The sequence below is a fragment of the Pinus tabuliformis genome, chromosome X (genome assembly GCF_031772625.1).
Source record: "Pinus tabuliformis cultivar Carrire ecotype Pingquan chromosome X, CPIR1, whole genome shotgun sequence".
Taxonomy (NCBI): domain Eukaryota; kingdom Viridiplantae; phylum Streptophyta; class Pinopsida; order Pinales; family Pinaceae; genus Pinus; species Pinus tabuliformis.
The window spans coordinates 437,336,659-437,350,754 of NC_142308.1; the positions used below are offsets into that span (position 1 = coordinate 437,336,659).

The following is a 14,096-nucleotide window of genomic DNA, read 5'->3' on the forward strand; positions in this document are numbered from 1 at the left end:
ATTGTTCAAAAGTGCAGAGTGTTTGCAGTGTCGCTATCAATGAAGGAAGAAGGTGATGAGATATTTATCCCCAAAGCATGTAACCAAGCTCTTCGAATCTTCCATACGTCTAAGAGGGAAAATTAGGTGTTTTCATCACCATTACGGGATGTATTGTGGAGTGGGGATAGATTCCCATCTTTTGCTACTGTTACCAACTATGTGTTGAAATTTCAGTATGTATTTCATGTGGTTTTCTAGATTTAAGCAATATTTGAAATGTCCGTTAAATTTGCCTCTTCTGGTTGATTTTTAATGGAAGATTGAACGTTTATGTAACTCCTCTGGTTGATTTTTAATGGAAGATTGAATGTTTATGAAACTCTAATTTTCTTGTTGCTTAGGACCTCCACCTGGAAATTGAAAACGCTGTTGGTCACATGAGTACAACGATGAGTAATTGTTTTCTTTCCAACTGATTCTACAAATTAGTGTTCAGAGTCCAACAAGTTGAGCACATTTAAATCAGAGTCTAATGAGCACATTAAATCATGAATGGTTTCAAGGTTACCAGATTCTTACTCCAGAGTTGCAAGCTTTCTCCCACTTAAGGACCTTTACAGTCTCCCAAGTGAAATTAGGATCATCCCAACCCAAATGGCCATATGCAGCTATTTTTTGGAACCTCATATTGCCTCCCCGTCTTAGGTCAAGATTGATAGAAATCATGCTAGGGCAGAAGTCAAAATTTTCCTTGATCAACTGCAGGATTTCAGTATATAGAATCTATCCAATTCCATATGTGTCAACAAATACAGAGAGTGGCTCAGGCACACCAATGGAATATGAAACCTGCACAAGGCAGCAGCGTTCTAGCCCGGCAGCAACAACACTCTTGGCAACTTGTCTAACAATGTAGCCACCACTACAATCCACCTTGGTGGGACCCCTTCCAGAAAAGGCTCCTCCATCATGAGCACCCCAACCACCATATGTATCAATAATAATTTTCCTCCCAGTGAGTCCAACATCCCCATGGAGTCCTCCAATTACAAAACGCCTAGATGGGTTGAAATGGAATATTGTATTTTCATCTAGATATTGAGAAAGAACAATCGGCTTAATGACATACTCCTTGAGATCAACTACAATCTGATCATTGATAACAGTTCCATCATGTTGAGTAGAGATGTGAACAGTGTGAACTCTTAACAGGACCATTTACCCTCCCTCATTTTTATACTCAACAATAATTTGGGTCTTTCCATCTGGTATCAACCAGGGGCAGGTTCTATTATTTCTTACTTCAGTCAACTGTGCTCCCAGCTTTGTTGCCAGCACATGATTGAGAAGCATCAACACCGGGGTCTCAAATTGTAGCATACCCAAACATGTGGCCCTTATCTCCTGCACAAATCTCTTTAGGATTCTTAGTAAGATGGCCATGGACACCCTGTGCAATGTCGGGGCTTTTTTGTTCAATGTTCACCAGGACCTTGCAATTATCTGCACGCAAGCCAACATCCATTGACATGAATTGAATTCCTCTATAGGTGTTCCCCTCACTATCTTCTTATAGTCTATATTAGCTTTAGTTGTGATTTCTCCAAATATCATAACCATATTTGTCTTTGTGCAAATCTCACATGCAACCTTGCCTTCAGGATCTTGCTCCAAGCAAGAATCCAAGATGGCTTCAGAAACCTGATCACAAAAGCTTGTCAGGGTGTCCCTCATTGACAAAATCTGATGTGAAGAGAAAGGTGTCCATCTAAAAAATACAGGCACATAAAAAAATCAGTAGGCAAGAGAAAATATGACCAAACACTTGACTTAACATGCAAGAATCACCATTTAATATAAACTGTTAAACAACACATAGTTAGCCAGAAAACTGAAAATTGACTGTGGAGTGAGAACAACTAGTATTACATAAGTGCAGAAGTGTATATGCAAAATATTTTATGCAATATGTTGATTGCATGGATATCTTTCTTATCACTAGAAAATATTACTAGAGACAAACATTCCTATGGAGAAGTTGTTGCAGACCAAATGGTTGGAGGATACTGTGATTTACTACAATTCTAAATGAAACTTATTGAAAAACATGTTGATTCTTTGGGTAAATTTTTGGCCAAAGCCCAACCAGTCCAGCACCATTTCAATGCATTTTGATTCTTCAGATATTGTCTTTGATAAGGATGCAAGAACAAAAGATGCGCTAATAAAAGGGGTTTTGAATTGGATCCATTTCCTAGGAGATATGAAACTAGGTTTAAACAGGGCTGTAAAGGAATTAAAGGGCTTCAAGAACTTGTACATAGCAGGCAAGGTGAAAGTAGTTAATTGGCATAGATATATGCTGCTAAGCATGTCAGTACCCCTCAAAAGTGTTTATAGTAGAGTCATCTAGCTTATAAGATGCTTCCTTTGCAAAAAGGAGGATGGATATAAAGGACCCCTCGGCATAAGTAAGGAAAGTATGTCAGCAATGTTTTTTCCAAATGTGAGAATACAAATACAGAGTATTTTATTTTATTTACAGAAATCACCCCATTTCTGGTCCAGCAAGTTGTATACTCCAGAGACATGTTGGTTCAGGGATTCTCAAAGTCCATACAACAATGCGCTGAGAATGTATTTGTGGTAAACTCCGACATATTTACAGATTTAGATCTAATTAATGTAGAAAAAATAAGATCCAGCGTGCTAACCTTTCGAATAAATAGAAACAACCAAGGAAACCTAAAGAAAAACCTAGCCTCAACAGAAGCAGCTTGAGGGATTTAAAAAAAGACAATTAGGGAAAAGTGCAAAAAAATAATTATTTGTGATGTATTGGACAGAGAAGAATTTGTTTCAGCAGGTTGGCAATGGTTGAAACTTCATATAAACATGATGTCCCTAAAAACCTTCCCCAAAATGAGCTCAAATGTTCAAAAATATTAAGTATTCATCTGATTAGTTCGTGTCCCGAAAAGGGAAAAAAAAACAAACAAACAAAAGGTTCATTAAAAAGAGATCTTCGCTGAAATGGTACCTTAGCTTAAGACGTAGATGAATGGTATCCCCTCTTTTCTCCTCCTGTGCATAAGGGCCAACAGATGAACAAGAGAGTGCACTGATAGAAGTAGAGGATCACTTTCTGCTTTTATCGTCATCACTTGTAGCATGAGTTCAATGAATCTGGATGGAATTTGTTGCTACGGGAAACAAGGAAAGGGTCCCTCTGGTAGCAGAGTGGGTTTTCCTCCAATATTGCCACTCCTCCAACCATTCTTTGCACCTCATTCAGAATCGAACTCGCTCCACTCCTCCAACCATTCTTTGCACCTCATTCAGAATCAAACTCGCTCTAGGGATTTTAGGGATTTTAGGCATACACATAGAAGAGAAATAATACACAGAAGAAAAAATAACTGAATGGGAAACTGAAACAAATACATAGCAAGAACACAACAATAGTGTTGAATGCTAGAGTGTTTTTCTTATTCAGTCTTGACAGAGAAAAATCTAAAAACAAAATTACACAACAATAGGACTTGAATTCTGTCGGAGATCGACAGAAAATTTCTGCCTCAATTTCCATGCTTAAACAACTTTAGAGATCAACCCTAATTTCTTTGCATAAAAGTGCCAGAAATCACTTTGAATCTCTTGCAACATTATGTTGTTAATAACAACAATCTGCACTTGAAAGGGGCCAGAATTGGCAAATAGCTATTTTTTTTTTCACGGAAGAGGTCTGCCACATTTTTTCTCACACATGGAAATATTTATAAGACATATAGTTGGGTACCTGGTTGTCTTGGAGAACTATAAAATGTCTTTAAAGTTTTTTGATAACAGAGAAACCATTTGGATGCTTACGAGGTTCATTGTACGATCCCCTTAAACGTCATTCAAAAATAAAGTTAGTCAAGCTTGATGGCTTAAAACTTAAACGCTGACAGCATTTAGAAATTTCACTTCATTAAGAACTACAACACCTGGATTACTGGTTAAAGATTGGCTCAATCACACTTGTTTTACATCAAGTAAAACAAGAGAATTCATCTGAACTATTGTTGTAAACTTCTTCTATGGCAGTGAGTCATTAAGAGAATTCATTGAGTATTGGTAAGGAACACAGGCTTATTTTTGACATCTGAATTCTCTTAGCAATGAATATAAAACATTATTTTGTTCTTTCTTGTGGCAGATTTTATACAAACTTGTCTAAAGATGACTTCATCATTGTGTATTTTTACATGAACATTTAATGGTATGCTAAGACAAGATTTTAGAATTTTTTGATAGAGATATGAAAAAGGAAATTTTTTCAAAATTGTTTACTGAGGAAATGGGGAAGGGAATTTTTTTCCAATTTAACAATCTTATCGACCTCTCTTTGCACCTTTTGAGGCAATTGCTAGTATATTAAATATTAAAACAAATAAAACAACAAATATAATAATAAAAAATCCCCTCACACTAATAAATTATAAATTATTTATTTAACCATTCACACAAAGCAGAGAAAAATGTGATACAGATCAATCTTACACATATTTAACAAAGGGCTTTACCGCAATACATATCAATCTTAATTCAAAAAGAAAATAATAGGCAAAAAGAAATTCCAAAACTAAAAATGATTCCAATCAAATAATTATTTCACGTACTGCCTTTGTATAAGAATAATGAAATTTGGCCAGTGGTTAAAATTTAAAAGGCCATAATAGCTTCCTCTCTTTCTTCCTGTGCACATGGATGGGCAAACCCTTAACCTATTGCTATGATAGTTTCAAAACTTTATTTTATATAAATATTATAGGAATATTATTAATTAAACAATGGGTTGTAAAAAAATTAAAAAAAAATTATAAATGGTAAATTATTGTTATTATTATTTGAATGGAATTAAATGAACTAAATGTTTAACTAGACAACATAGGGCAAGAGAGGCTCCACTAAAAAAAATTCTATATTTTTTCTAACAAACTTTTTATTAGAGGGTGAAAGTAATATATTATAAAATTTTAATGAGAGTGACTTTTTTTTTTTTAAATAAAAAATAATAATTTTATTAAAAAAAAATTATATTCAAAATCTCGAATCCAAAAAATGTTTTTAGGTAATTTGACTATTTTACTTTAATTTAATTTTAATTATTTATTTATTTTTATTTTCATATAATTTGACATGGCCAAAATGTTAAACAAGATAGGATATTACAACACGACATGACATGACATTATATCTCTACCACATTGGGTTAAGAGAGGTCATACTCTTAGTATGTTTTGTTAAAAAATATTATATAAAAGGAGCCTTGCACCTATTTTTGGGAGAAAGTGGGTTAAACCCTGAGAGATGCAGACCATTTTCATCATCATCTCATATTAAGACTCTTTCCCTATAGAGAGGAAAAACAAAAATAATGGGCAAAAAGAAACTCTAAAGCTGAAAAAGATCCAAATCAAATAAATATTTCACCAACTTGTTTCTATGCCAGAATTGCCTTTGCATAATATTTGTGAAATTTAGCTAGTGGTTAAAATTATAAAGCCATAAAAAACTAGTGAAATGGAGTTGTTTGGTGGATAACTTCCTCTCTTCCTTCCTCTACACATGGTTGCAGGCAAACCCTTGAAATAATGCTATGATAGTTTCAAAACCTTACCTTATATAAATACCATAAGAATATTATGGGCAAAACAATGGGTTATAAAAAGGTAGTTATTTTTCCTCCTTATTATTATTATTATTTTAATGTAATTTTGAGTTAAAACTTTTCACTGGCAGGACAAACACTACCCTCGAGAGCCTAGGCACATAAAATATTTTTTCCTTTAATAAAAGAGAAATTTTTTTATTAGAGGGTGAAAATATTATATTTTAAAAGTTTAGATAAAGTAATTATTAATTTTTTAAATATAAAAAATGAATAATTTTATTAAAAAATAAAAAATATTATATTCAAAATATGGAGCCCAAACACCGCCTATGCACAAATTAAGTATTTTATTTTAATTATTTAATTATTTAATTTGATTTATGTTTTTATTTTTATGTAATTTTACTAATTGACTATTTTATTTTAATTTTGCTTTAATTATTTATTTAATTTATGTTTTTATTTTTATGTAATTTGATTAATTGACTATTTATTGTAATTTTACTTTAATTATTTAATTTTATTTATGTTTTCATTTTGATGTAATTTGACTAAGTCAAAATGTTAAACAATACAGGACATGGTAGGGCATTACAATATTTCCCGGCCCAATAATATTTTAGTGATGATGAACCACACTTTGGTTTGAAACGCGTTAGCCAAAAAAATTATCTCATGTGATTTCTACTGAAAGAATTTGTTTAATTCATTCTGGATAACAGAAGCTTGAATACAGAAACATCACTACCACTTAAGCACCTCTCAATACAATAATCTATATAATTCAGAATTTAAATAAAATTAAAAAAATAACAATAATATAGTCATATAAACAATGCTCTAAATACCTAACAACCACCCCAGCATGAAGAAAATAAAAATCATCAACAATTACAGATGATATTATTGAGTCGAGAGGCTCATTCCATCAGTGTGCTCTAAATAGAAAAATAATGTAAGCTATAATAAAAAAATATGCAAAAATGAATATGTTGTAAAATAATTAGAAGTAAAAAAAAATGTGTGAGTAAGATGTTTAAACCTTATACTTTTCAAAAATATTTCAATAGAAGATTTAAATAAACTATTAAGATCTATGTTAACTAATTTGCGTTGATAAAATGTCTCTTTGTACATGTTATGTAAAATATTTTAATGTCAATTATGTATATATTATATATCATTTAAAAAAATATGTATATATCATGACAAATAAAATTTTATGGTTAAAATGTTTATTTGGTTCTTTATATATTTTATATAACATTCAAAAATACAATTTAAACAATAAAAAATTATACATTATATTTTTAATTCTAAAAAAATTTACACATGAAAAAATTTAATCTCTCAACTCATATCAAATATATACTTATAACCATACATCATAAAATAATATTATTTATATATTCAATATATTACTAAAAATTTTATCACTACAAATATTATTTATATATTCAATATATTACTAAAAATTTTATCACTACAAATATTATTTATATATTCAATATATTACTAAAAATTTTATGACTACAAATATTATTTATATATTCAATATATTACTAAAAATTTTATGACTACAAATATTATTTATATATTCAATATATTACTATAAATTTTATGACTACAAATATTATTTATATATTCAATATATTACCGTAAGTTTTATCACTAACTTATTAAAACCTTTCTTATCTCCACAGTTATTTATTAAAAACTCAATTATTTCATTTATAGCGCAGGCGAGTAATATATACAAATTAATAGTCACTTAATTATTACTAGGCCCCAAAAGGTCGGGGTACTATAGAGTACCGCCTGTTGTTTGCATTCGGATGGTGTTGCAGTTGATCGAACTCGTGACCTGCGTCGTGGTATTTATAAATTTCACCACTCCGCTACAGAGCACAGATCAAAGGTAATATTAAATTTTTTAGTATTCAGCATGGTAGTTGATGTTGAAATGAAGTTTATGTATATCAATGTCATAAGAACTGACTTTGTGAACAATCCCAATATTATAGTTACGTTGTGCATTGTCAACATTTCACTGAAAGTTTTTAACAGGCATGGTTTTGATTGTTTAGAAATTAATTCCAATTAAAGATAGGTTTTATATTTTGGTTTTGATTATTTAGAAATTATTTCCAGTTAAAGATAGATTTCATTTTTTTGAGGGCGAAGGTGAGAATTAAGTAGAGGAAATGATAAAGAAAAAATAATTTACTTTTTAAATGTAAATATGAATATGGTTTTCCAATTAATTTTTTTTAATTGTAATTGAGAGAATAAGTACAAACATTGAAATGAAGAGAATGGTATAATATCTTTTTGTTAAGAAGTTGAAAATTTAATTTTTTTGGTTAATTTTAAGTGTATGTAAATTAATTATCATTAAAATCATATTCTTCATTATTATAATAAATTGGAAAGGTTTTTAATAGATTTACATGTAGTTGTTGAACATACACATTCTATTTTCTTCCTATATAAATATTACATATGTTTAACGAGAAAGTTGATATTGTATGCATTATACTAGACAAAATGCATACTAGACAAAATGTTGGAGAATATAAGGTTAGTCACAATCTCCTTACCTTTATAACACATATGTAATACAATCCACTAATTGCATAAAAGAGTTTTGGATATAAAATTTTGTTATGTGTCTCATTTCAAGTATCCATGCTTTCTTTTTTATTTGTTGACCACTTTAAAAAAAAATTGGCATAGAAGAATCTTCCAACCATGCAATGTTGTTTGGACTATCATGAATGTGTTTTATTTTGGACTCTTCTTGTTTGCATTACAAGTTTCTTTATTGCTATGAAAATTTAGAATTTTGTTTGGATTTGTGTTTTTATTCAATTATTTTGAGCAAATTTGTGGACATCTACAAGTTTTGAATAGCCAAGAACTACAACTTTTGATTAGTGTAGTATGTTGGAGTGCAAGATTTTGAATAATCAAGAACTCCAACTTTTGATTGGCGTAGTATTCTCAAGTACTTTAGTACAATATTCACTTCCTCTTTTTGAATGAATAAATGAGCTCTTAAGCCATATGTGTAATTTTTTGGAGATTGATGATGACATTGTTATAGTTGTTTCCATTTCATGTACTATTGGTCCTATTCGTTTCAAAAGATAATACTTTTCATGCATCACCTTCATAAAGTTGTATTGATGTATTTTCCTGTCAAGGAAAAGAGCCAACCTCCTAAGGCCCGTTTTCGAGTTCCTTTTTGCATTTTTATAGAGGCGGTCCTCCTCTTTTTACTCATTTAGATATTCAAATAACTCAAATATGGAAATATAAGCATTCAACACATGCATTTGTTAGTGGCCCGGATGTTTTAAAAGAAAAATAAAATAAAGATATCAAAAAATAATAAAATTTCAAGATTTATTCTACTGTACTCATCTCACAGGGGAATTTACTATTGGAGCAATATCATACCACGTGCATTCATATTGGGGGATATATATTGAGGAAGAAAAGGGAGCATATAATAGGGGGTAAAGGGTTTTTATATTGGCAAGTTTAAAAAATGGAGCTCAAAGTTAATGAAAAAATATAAAGGGGTATAAAAAATATTAATGAAAAACTAGTGAAAGTAGGAGATTTTTAAATTAAGAAGGTGTATTGGGTTCATATTGGTAGGGGGTAAAATAATGTGATTTTTAGAGGTATTTTCCAATATGTAGTCAAATTACGAGTATTTTTTAGTATGCCATGAATGCATGTGATATGTTGGAGGTTCATTGAGTGAAGCCCCCATGACTCATCCATTCACATATCATAAGGAGACACATTTGAAGTGAATTCAATTAATAGAACAAAATAAATATGGTCCAAACATTTAGAGAGTTCTAAAATGATTTCATGGATTTAAAGATCATAAATAAGGCAGGAAAACATTCATGAGATTCATACTCATTAAAAGTTTCAGAATCATAAATGGCACGCGTTCCCAAAAATAACTCTTTGCAAGAGTGAAAAAGTATGTTTATAGACTTCAAGTTTTGAATAAATTTAAGTGCCTAAAGAAATTCACAAAATCTTGATACTTAATGCAAATGTAAAGGTGTACATCTCTAAGGGATTGGGATTAGGCTCCCATGGACTGATTAACGTAAGGGTACTTGGAAGAGAAAGAGAAATTGCAGGCAGGGATTGACTTTAGAAACATATAAGACCGTTCATAATTTTGGATGATTAAAGACTGGGAATAAAGTGTAGAATTGCTTCAAAACTAAATAAGGAACACTCACAAAGTTGGAGAAAGATGGCAAGGGAAATCTCTCTCTCTCTCTCTCTCTCATTATGATTTTTTCCTTTATAATTTTGTCTTTATCTTTTCAACTACTTAATGGTTAGGTTTTTCCTCTTTGTTTTAACTGAATAAATATCCATTTTTAGAAGTATTAAGTTAGGAAATTTTCCTCCAAGCTGGGTCTTGCTTCATATATTCCATATTCACCTTTTTATAAATCATTAAAAAAAATTATAATAGAGGCCCAAAATTAGTCATGATCATTTTAAAAATTTTCTAAGTTGATATATCTATAATTTTATCCCTGAACCTCGCTCCTTATGTGTTCTTCAGTCTCCTATCTTTCTAATGAGCTCTAGTTTTCCAAAAATGAACATTTAAAACTCAAATTATGGTCTCTAAAGTTTCATGACTCAACCACCATCGATTTGCACAAAGTGACTAAGCAATTGTTGATTTACTTCACATAAATGTGATTGCAATCACATTTCTCATTTTTCATGTAGCAAGATACATCGAAAGTATGCAACATGGGCATTTCTTGGATGGGGAATTCAATTCTGCATCCAACATGTTTTCTCGCTCGAAATTTGAGTAAAATCGTAGGGAGATAAGTTGAAAATACAAGTTGAAAAAGTAGTTTTTTTATTTTTTTACTTTTTTTACGTTTTTTACTCCAAAAATGGTGAATCATCCCCCATGGTTGACATCATCATCTTGAATCCTATTGGTTCTTATAAAGTTTATTTTGGTTGTACATTTTTGTTTTCAGGCCCATTTTTTACCTCAAAATTTCTCCAATGAAGGGATTCTTCATAGTAGAAATTGATGAAGTTGAGAATAGAGATTGAATCTTCAATTCTAGTATGGGACTTAGTGGAAACTCCACTCTTTAATTGAAGCCCTGCACTCCAACCTTTGAACCCTCTTTAGACTCTCTCTTTGAGGAACTTGTCTTTGTAAGATTTCCTAGCCTCCTTTTACATTTTTGGGGATATGACTCATTAAGTGATATTGGAAATACTTTTGGAAATTTTTCATTTTAAAAAGTGAGGAGAGAAAATACCAATATATTCACCACATATTTGTGTATATGTACTTAGCCTAGCTTGATTGTTTACCTATAAGACCCCTATTGTGCTTCGACCAACCAATGTAGATATGGACTTTAGCAAGTGTATGTCTATAGAAATCAATCTTGTATCCAAAGACTAAACTTGGACTCAAAAGTTGGATAGTGGAGGTAGGGCTTCTTCTAAAATAGGGCACATTTCTACCCAATATACTAAAATATTAAAGATAGGGAAATCAAATAAATATCGTCACAAACCCACTTGGTGGGATGGAGAAAGGAAGCACATCATTTGATCAACACAGAGTCTCTGGTGTCTTCATAGAACCCCTCTCCAAAAAAATCCCAAACAATACTCTCTCCCTTTGTGGCACCTTAAGTCTCCTCTAACTACTTGACATCCTCCCTAATTAGTAAAGTCAGACTTGCCCCTCAAGGAGGAAGTAAAGTCTCCTTGAACACCCTAATGAAATTGGTGAGTTGGGCCAGCTAGGTTAAGGAAGAAGTAGCAATTCATAAGAGCTTAAAAAACTCTGAAATCCCTTTAGACAAATCCAAAATGGAACATGATAAAAAAGGAAAGAGAAACCAATCACACTAGTTTGGAATTTAAGGGAGGAATGGATTGAGGTGCTTAAGAAAGGTAAACACATTTTAATTTTTTGACAAACAATGGAAATAAATTGACATTGAAATCCATTCTAACCATATATTATTTATACAATTTAGTTTACTCTCAAGTTTTTTACAACTAGCCTGATCCATCTTAACTTTGCATCTATCAAGTGTTGAATGGCATCAAATCTCTCGAGGTGCAAGAAAATTGATGAAAAGTTTGCGCTTCCTAAGATTTGATCCCTCTGGACGCTTGATAGATCTGGAGTTAAAATCAATTTAAGCTGGTTTAAAATATTAACTTAAACTATTTTAATATCAAAATTTTATTAAATTAAAAGAAATTATAATAAACTTAAAAATATATATAATATATATTTTATTGGATCCCTAGATGTAGTTAAAAAAGAGGCTATAATGATTAATATAAAAATATCTAAAACTTTGATGAATTTGGCATTGAAGAATTAGATGGTTATTTTATTTCAGAATAGCAAGAATAAGTCTCTTCGGTCAACTATGTGATCTTGATAAATGGCATTCCATCCATTTTTTCTTTTCTTTAGGGGTCTCTTACAGGGCTGCTCACTCTCTCCTTTTCTATTTATGTTAGTCATTGGCTTATCATGCTTATAACGTTGGCGAAGAATAATGGATTATTCTCAGGCCTGCAACTCACAAAAAAAATGTATCGATATCCCACCTTGTTGACGCCATTTTACTATTTGGATAGGTCTCCATAGAACAATGGGCACATCTATTCCACATTATTTCAAAATTTGGAGATACCTCTGGTTTATTTATGAATTGTTTGAAGTTATGCTCATCCACTCATCCAACGAGATGGTGATAATTGTGGACATTGTTGACATTTTTTTGGTGGATTCCTTCCCTATGGAGGTTGGTTTCACATACCTTGGCTTCTAGATGAAACCAAATAGATATGTCATTTCAGATTGGCAATGGTTAATAAAAAAGTTTGAAGATAATTATCGGTCTGGTCACACAAATCACTATTTATGTGTGGTAGGATGATACTTGATCAATCGGTTCTCCAAAATATATTTGTCTATTGGATGCATTTATATCTACTTCCCAAGGCTATCATAAAATGTATAGACACCATCGTTGCAAACTTTCTTTGATTTCGTGCAAAGGAGGGTCATAAATACCATCTAGTGCGACTGGATGAGATCTCCAGGCATGGAGTCAGGTGGTTGGGGCTTAAAAAACAAGGAGTTTTTTGGTTGGGCATTTCTTACAAACAAAAAAAATTGCATGCCATGCAAAGGAGGCGGGTCATAAATACCATCTGGTGCGACTGGATGAGATCTCCAGGCAAGGAGTCAGGTGGTTGGGGCTTAAAAAACAAGTAGTTTTTTGGTTGGGCATTTCTTACAAACAAAAAAAATTGCATGCCATGCAAAGGAGGCTCATAAATACCATCTGGTGTGACTAGATGAGATCTCCAGACAAGGAGTCAGGTGGTTGGGGCTTAAAAAACAAGGAGTTTTTTGGCTGGGCATTTCTTACAAACAAAAAAATTGCATGCCATTTCAGGTGATGGATTATGGCAGAAGATTGTACAGGGAAAATATTTCAAAAACTTAACATTACATGCGTGGTTAAAAGATGGATCGAGTGACAAATTGAAGGGATCATACATATGGAGAGGTTTTTAAAAAATTAAGAGGTGGATCTTTGAAAATATATGTTAAGAGATAGGCTCAGGCAGGTCTATAGAAATTGGGATCGACCCCATATATGGTTCTCAAGGTGACCATCTATTTCCGAAAGAGACCATTCAAAATCTACGTCACAGGGGTTGTTTTTACATATCCCAGATCCAAATCAATATGGATTCATTGCAGATATACTCTACCTGGATGAATGTTGTGGAGTTGGATTTTACAAGTGGTTGCAATGAGATTTGGGAGAGATACATTCACAATTTAAAATGGCAGGTATTTCTATTTGGTTACCGGATGATATACTCCACTGGAATGGGGATCTCCACATGGGACATTAGATTCCCTCTTTCAACATTTCTACTATACAACCATATACAGAGAAATCTTTGTTCTAGCATATATAGTATTGGAACGTGCCACTAAAGATAAAACTCTTTGGTTGGTTGATATGGAGGAATAAGGTGCTTACATGGGACAATATTTGTAAGCGGGGCTTCCAAGGCCCGGGGAGATGCCCCTTATATCTGGGTTCTATGGAGACCGTGACACACTTATTTATCCTATGCCCTTTTGTCGTTGCCATTTAGGTTCGAGTCTTACAAATTTTAAAGATAAATGGATGATGGTACTTTTAATCTATTGAAGAATGCTACAGAATATGGATGGCACAATATTGGAAGGATATATCATTACTTTTCTTCATATGTAGGGGCATCTAGCGAGGGAGAAATAAAACTATATTAAAAAAATGTTTCATTTGACATTGTCCACGTAAGCAATAATATATGTGCCTGCTAT

At 32.0% G+C, this 14,096-nt stretch overlaps 1 pseudogene; it reads right to left on the reverse strand.

Annotated features, from left to right (window-relative positions):
- Nucleotides 1-524: 524 nt before the first annotated feature.
- LOC149140447 (S-adenosylmethionine synthase 1-like) lies at nucleotides 525-1,750 on the reverse strand (annotated as a pseudogene).
- Between the last annotated feature and the right edge of the window lie 12,346 nt (nucleotides 1,751-14,096).